The 7,405-nt window shown below is 44.5% G+C and overlaps 1 protein-coding gene across 1 annotated transcript in view; it reads left to right on the top strand.

The window, feature by feature from the left end:
* C5H1orf21 (chromosome 5 C1orf21 homolog) overlaps window positions 1–7,405 on the top strand; it is a 199,792-nt gene that overhangs the window by 175,753 nt on the left and 16,634 nt on the right. The window lies entirely within an intron of this gene.

The following is a 7,405-nucleotide window of genomic DNA, read 5'->3' as shown; positions in this document are numbered from 1 at the left end:
CATTACTTCAGGTAAGCAGGCAGATAAACTACATTACTTCAGGATGAATACACGCACTGCAAGGTGGGATAATGATGCTTGTGACCCTGTGTTCTAAGTCTTCAGGCAAAGGATTGGACCAAAACTTAAAACAGAGTATATATGCAAATGATGGGATAGAGCCCCCCGACCCCCGGGGCTTCTAGCATAGGCGTTTCTAGCTCATTCTAGTAGGTCGGATCAGGTAGAGGCCATTGAAAAGCTCAAACCTCATATTGCAAGGAGTGCTGCTGTCTGCAAGAGTCCATCAGGCACCTCTGTGTGCCTGCCATTTCTCTGGGTTCTTTACGAACATCTGTACCTGTTTCTATTACTACCCTCTTCTAGGCATGACCTTTTGCCTCTAGACCACACCAGCAATCACAGGAAACACAGGGAGCTATTGTCTGCATGTTGCTGAGACTCCCAATGCCTGAGTAACCTTCCCACAGTTGCCTATCTAATACAATGGTCCCCTTAAGCTACAGTTTCAATTACTATACTATTACTACAATTACTACAGTTTCACTATCTACAGTTTCAATTACTCAAGAGTCAAGTGAGGTCCGGAAACACTAAAGTGAAAAAGTCAAATACTAATTCATAACTCTTATGCAACTCATAACTATTGTCATAATTATTATTCATTGTCATTAACCTTTTACTGTGCCAAATCCATACATTAAACTTCATTGTACATGTGTAAGTACGTGTGTATATTCACACACAGCCTAACTATCGTCCAGTCATCATGCATACACGAGGGTGGTCACCTCAGGTGACAAAGCTGGAAACCCCTCCCACTCAGTACTGTCGGAGCTCTGCTGTTACACCACAGCATTGCTTGCAATTTTGTGGTGATGCCACTGTAAAAACCAACCCCCACTGCCAACTGCATGGGAGGGCAGCACATACACTTACGGTACATGATGCTTGGTAACAAAGGGCCATACCACTGACGTGGATACCGGTGCCACTTGTAGCCATTTTAAATGTATGCCTTCTACTTATAACAAAATATAAGATGTTAAGAAATGGTGACTCTGCCACATCGACATCTGTCTCATGCATCTCGGGGACCCTAACAGGCAGACCACATGAGGTGATTGATCCATGTCATCCAGGTCTGTGGGAACTCTCTCAAACTGACAAATTGACAAGTGATGTATATCTCTAAATGGGTCTTCATCACGTGCCATGTGACTGTGTATAGGAAAACAGAATATATAAGATTTGCCACTGTCCCCAGCTTTAGGAATCTTTGGGAGTCATGGAGACCTATTCCCAACAGATTATAGGGATAGCTATAATAATCATGTTTGGAATTCCACAGCTTTGTCTTACCAGAATCTCCACGTTGCTTTTCTATCTGTGTATAGATTTACATGACAGAAAAGTACAAAGTTGATCTATGTAGGAATGTACAAATACTCTATGTACTGAATGGAGTATGGAACCAGGCAACAATGTCAACTTACAAATCTGACAGAACTTATGAATACTATTCTAAAGAGGAATTTAAAGCATATTGTGCTATAATTAAAGTATCACAGGGCAGTCTTTGAGTTTCATTTTTTTATTATTTTACTGTGTGTGTGTGTGTGTGTGTGTGTGTGTGTGTGTCTACAAGTGCATGAGTTTGTTCAGGTATCCATCTGGCTCATTCCTCAGAATCTCTCTGCCTTGTTTTTTGAGACAAAGTCTCTCAGTGGGACCTAGAGCTTGCCAGATAAGCTAGCTTTTGTTGCCAGTGAGCTCCAAGAATCCACTGTCTCCACCTCCCTAGCTCTGGGAGTACAACCATGTGCCAACATGCCTGGCTTTTTTATGTGGTTTATGGGAGTAGAACTCAGGTCTTTGTGTTTTCGAGTTAAGCATTTCGTGGCCGGGGCTCTCTCTCCAGACCCCTCCCTTTTTCTAGATTGAGGGCTATTAGATGGGTATTGTTTTTAATTTTTATTTCTTGAAAACTTCATACATGTATACAGTGTATCTTGGCCACATGTGCCTCTCACTCTCCACTCCGACTCCCCTCAGAACCGCCCCCCCATCACATATCTCTCCTAACTTCATGTTCTCATTTGTAATTTTTACTTATTTTTAGTAAGTGCTTTTCATATGTGTGTGGCCATGGGGGAACAAGAGGAACCTACCAGGACCCNCNCNCCNAAAAAAAAAAAAAAAAAAAGTGACTCTCCTGTCCATCCGTCAACTGCCAGGAACCCCCTCAGCTATGGGTCTGGCCTGGTAAAGCCCCCTCCCCTCTGTGCTGGAATCGACTGACTTGATCATGTGCAGGCAACCACAGCTGCTGTGAGCTCGTGTGTACAATGGCCATATCACGTCTGGGGGACAACACTTTACAGCTCTCCTCCTGTTCCTCTGGCTCCTACAGTCCTCTGCCCCCACTCTGCATGATGGGCCCTGAGTGTTGGACAGAGGCAGGGCTGATACGCGTGTCCCATCTGTGGCTAAGCACTCATGGTCTCTTACTCTCAGCCTCCTGTTTGAACACTAATGCCTCTCTGCATTAACCACTGCCCATGCAGCCAGAGCTTCTCTGAGCAAGGTTGGAAACAACACAATTCTATGGAGATAAACAAACATAGGAGGCAGTTTGGCAACATGACCACTTAGAAGAATGTCAGTAGATTTTCCTCTGTGACTTCCCTGGCCATGGGGTTTTTGTTTGTTTGTTTGTTTGTTTGGCTATGTTTGCAATATCAGGCATGAATTTCCTCCCGGGGAACAGACCTCAAACCCAATCAAAAGAATAGTTGGTTACCCCATTAACTGCCACCATTGCAGCTGTGGCTGCATGCTGCCTGAAGATCAGTATTGTAGCGTGCAGAGCCCAATGATGGGCAAAACCATCGATATATTTCATGCTCCAGCGGCCTGCGTAGCGCCTTCCACCTCTATGAAAGCCAGTCAGTGGGCAGTCTTCTGATCAGCTCAAGAGTGATGTCTCTGTGTCCTGCAACCAAAGGATGGTGTCGCCAGCGGTGGTATGTTACCATCTCGTTACGGAGGTCTAGCAGGAGCAATGGCTAGAGACTGTGTTATTTTGGGTGCCTTTGGGTGTTGCCTGGCATTGAAATTTTCACCTAAAAATTGATGTCTTTGGAGAGCAACATTATCTGCTAACATGGGGAACTTCTGTGCAAACTCCTTTTAAAAACATTTTAATTCGTTTACGTACTAGTGGAGTTTCATAAGGCTTCTTCATAACTGCAATGCATATTATAGTTAGCCTACCCCACATCTCCTTTACCCACCCACAGGCCCACGCCCGCTCAGACCTTCCACTTCCAGGGCTCCCCCCTGTTCACTCAGCACACATATGGTCTACCGTCTCCTCTTAGGTTTTTCACTCGCATTACAGGACCATGAGTCCCCAGGCAGACATCACTTTGGTTAAGCCTTCTCCCGACCTCTCCTTTCCCCTCACCTCCACTACCTGCTTGAGCTATTCTTCCTCCAGTATCCCCATCTCTACCTCATCTCACCTACATTCGACTATTTCCCCTCCCTATATTTGAAGTAAGGATACTCACACGAGAGAGACTTAAGTGGCTTTTACTTTTTGTGGCCGTTTCATCTGGACATCTCTCCCTGAAAATCCTGCCTCATAGTTACGCTGTTTAATGCAAGATAGAAGATGCTCTTGCATTTATAACTATTTCAGAGTAGGCACAGTTTCAAAAGTTGACCTAGGAAAGCGTAAGCTCATAGTCTCCTGTCTCACGGAAAAGCAGCAGCTGCCACCAGTGTGGAGCTAGGGGTGGAGGCGGAGCTTCAGGTGGATGTCCCTGCCCGGAGAGAAATACTGTGTGTTTCTTTGTTTTCAGTAAAATATTGGCATATGTCTGACTTGACATTGAAAACTTCATTTCAGATCAATTACCATATTTCACATATTGGTTCCAAAGATGCTCAGCATGCTGATATAATTTTGTTTAGTAAAGAGAAGCAAAAAGAGAAACATTTTGTTCCTACTATGATAAAGATCTTTTCTTTTTCTATTTATCTAGCTTTTTCCACTACTAGTTTGGTGGGGGTTTGGTTTGGTTTGGTTTGGTTTTTGGTTTTTTGGTGGTTAAAGATTTTTGCCTAGTAGTTCAGAGTAGACTGGAAAAACTGAAACCTGGATTTTTAAGTTATATTTTTCAAACATTTATGAGCTCTGTCAGGGCATTAAGATGATCTTGTCCCTTCTTGGCAAATTTCTGTGACGGAAACGCTGTCTCCTTTACACATTGCTCCTATCTAAAAGCAGCTAGGAGAGAACATGACATCTTTGGCACAACAAAAACACCGCTTTTGATTTTACCATGTGTGGGTTAGAGCCTTCTCTAGACAAGGAGCGTTTAAATCCCACATGAACAGTGTTCCCACTATTGGGGACCTTTTCCTTCTCTTTGTTTTTCTTCTTTTGGTTTGGTACTGATAACCAAACCCAGAGGCTCATATATCGTGCCTGCTGGGCAAGTGGTCTGCTTCTGTGCTGTGCCCCAAGCCCAAACATATATAATGTAAAGAAAACTGTTACTCCATCCCATCAGATGGTGCCCGGCCCTGTGGACCATGTCTTTCTAGTCCTCCTCTCTTCTCTAAATTTCATCCCTTCGCATGTGCTGTTCTAAGTACTGTTGAAGCACTATGCATCCAAAACTCAAAATACCCCTTCTCAGTGAACGTGTTTGGCTCGGTGAGGTTCTAGCTATCATTTATATAACCAAAACTTAACTTGAGTTCTTCCAAGTAATTTTCCTGGGCTTTTAAAACATTGCTAAGAATTTCTTTGATCAATACAAGCACAAAGACAACTATAAAACAGCTCACGTCATCTTTGGATGTTTTCTTTTTAGAGTTTATTCGATCGTTTTTGCCTGGAGCTTTGTGCTAAGAGTCATGCTGAGAAGTCTGGAGCTGATGAAAGTTTGTTTCGTCCAGAAACTCCTTTACTCTTGCTAGTTTTACAAAGCAGCCTTGTGGGTAAAGCCGGCTTCCCTTAACTCATTCGTTGCGTTTCTCAGATTGTGTCAGGTGTGGTTTGAAGTTTACCTCTCTGTTCTCCTCTCTGGATACCCAACTAAAACTTGCACCCCTCAAAACAAGTGTAAAAGCACACTAGGGTACCAGCCCGAGGCCTGCCAGTGTGTCTATATTGGAAAACTCACCATGTGTATCCGGTCTGCTCTCTCATCAGGACTACAGCTGACCATCATACACAGTTAGGAACGTGGTTTTCTAAGACGTTACTCGTGTTCTCCTCTCTGGTACACTTAATGCACTGATTCGGCATCTGCGAGCTTCACCTTTTAAATCTCCCCCCCCCCCCATTACCTTAAACCTTGGCTTCATTTATTTTATATCTCTATGTAACATCCCAGCTCCCACGCTTTGAGATGCTGACTTGGAGGGGACGGGAGTTATCAGTTCCTTTTAAATTATTTTTATAGTTAGTCTTCAGGATAATGGTTTCCTTATAACATTACACACTTACACACAGACATTACTCTCCCTAACCCATGAATTCATTTTAAAGTGAGTTTCTCAGGCAGGGTCCGGTGGTAATGTTGTCCCTACATAAGCCTGAGGATCTGAGTTCAGAGCCCCAGTGCCCATATAAAAAGCCAAGCAGGGCAGTGCACACCTACAACAGCAGCACTAAAAGGAGCAGACTGTAGGAGCTCGGCAGTCAGCTAGTCACTGAGGCAGTGAGCTCTGGGTTCAGTGAGACCTGTGTCAGAATGAGGTGGCGAGCAGTAACCTCTGGCTTCTACATGGGCACACACAGGTAAGCCCACTCACACACAGATACACAAACATGCCCATACCCACACCACGGGGCACACACGGGCAGGGGGGACAACACTGTGAGTTTAACATGGAACTCTTGCTGGTGGCAGACTCCCCCGTTCCATTAGGCCCCTGTTGTCCCAAGCTAGAGCTCAAATCACATACACAGACTCCATGGAGTCTGTCCATGGACCCCAGTTCCTACTGTCAGAGTTCATTGCTGCGGATCTTACAGAGTGCAGTCAGTGCCTCAGAACTGAACTGGGCCTTTGAGCATGTAGGACCCTGGCAGTGGTCTGATGTGTGGGTATCTTTTACTTTAGGACACAGTGTCCTTTGAGTGAGAAATGTACCCTATAGGCTCATGTGTTTGAACACTTTGTCTTCAGTGGGTGGAACTGTTTGGGGAGATTGTGGAACCTTTAAAAAGCGGAGTCTTGCTGGGGAGGTATGTCACTGGGTCGGGCCTTGGGGGTCTGTTGCCTCCTTTCACTCCCTATTCTGACTCTGCTTCCTGTGAGTGAATAAAAATGTGATCATCCGGCTTCTTGTACCTGGCTGTCATCATACTTCCCCGCCTTGATGAATGTTTCCCCTCGAACCATGAGCCAGAATCAACCTTTATTTCCAAAGCTGTTTTCAATCATAGTATTTTACCACAGCAATAGAAAAGTAACCAGTGTAGAGGGTTTAGGAAGCAATGGAAAGTCCTCTCGAAGAAACCCATTTCTTCTTCCCTCCTTCCTTCCCCACTTACTTTCATTCTTCCACCTAAAAGTCTCCTTCTAAATCCCTCACACTTACATGATTTTGAGACTTTGGCTCCTTGTTTGGAATTACTCAAGGCAATACTGTTTGAGTAAATGTCTAAAGAAGAGCAGCATATGAACTTGAAATCAGTTGGTTTTTAAGATGCAAGTTTGTTCATGTAGGGACCCCTTCCCATGGAATGGCCATTTATTTACACTTAGAAAGGATGAGGACTCCTGAAAGGCTTGATTTCCGTGGGCTTAAAACTATACTGATTGGTAAGAAGGAATATGGCAAATCCAAGTGTATGAGGTTAATTCAGGGACCTTTGTCTATTATATCAAATCAGGTCAGTCTGGCCCATACCCAGGGGCACTGCATCATCTGGCATCAGAAAAAGCACACTTTTGCACACACTAATGCAGTCATGAGTATGACACTGAACTCTGGGTGGATAACTCTCTTAGGGACAGATAGTCTCTGAGCTGCTGGAGAACCAGATACAATGTTTCACCCATGCAGCTTATGAGACATGCTTTATTTTCAGGCAGTGTGTTTAAAGGCCCCTTCCATGCCTGAGACTAATGAGGAAACATGGGGCTATTGTGTACAAGCCTAAGAAATGTCACTCAGCCGGCCGGCTGCAAAAGGAGTCTTGGTGGATGTTAATTGGAAATGGGTTTGGCTGCCATGATGATTGTATAGAACAATTTCCCTCAAGGCTGGAGATATGGCTCAGCTGGTGAAGTACTTGCTCAAGTACTGAGGACTGAACTCAGTAGCTGATAAAAGCTGGCCACAGTGGCCACATCTGTAGCCCAGCAGTGGGGGG

The sequence above is a fragment of the Mus pahari genome, chromosome 5 (assembly GCF_900095145.1).
Source record: "Mus pahari chromosome 5, PAHARI_EIJ_v1.1, whole genome shotgun sequence".
In the NCBI taxonomy this organism is placed as follows: Eukaryota; Metazoa; Chordata; class Mammalia; order Rodentia; family Muridae; genus Mus; species Mus pahari.
The sequence above is the reverse complement of the archived record's forward strand: the minus strand, read 5'-3'. Positions and strand labels throughout refer to the sequence as shown.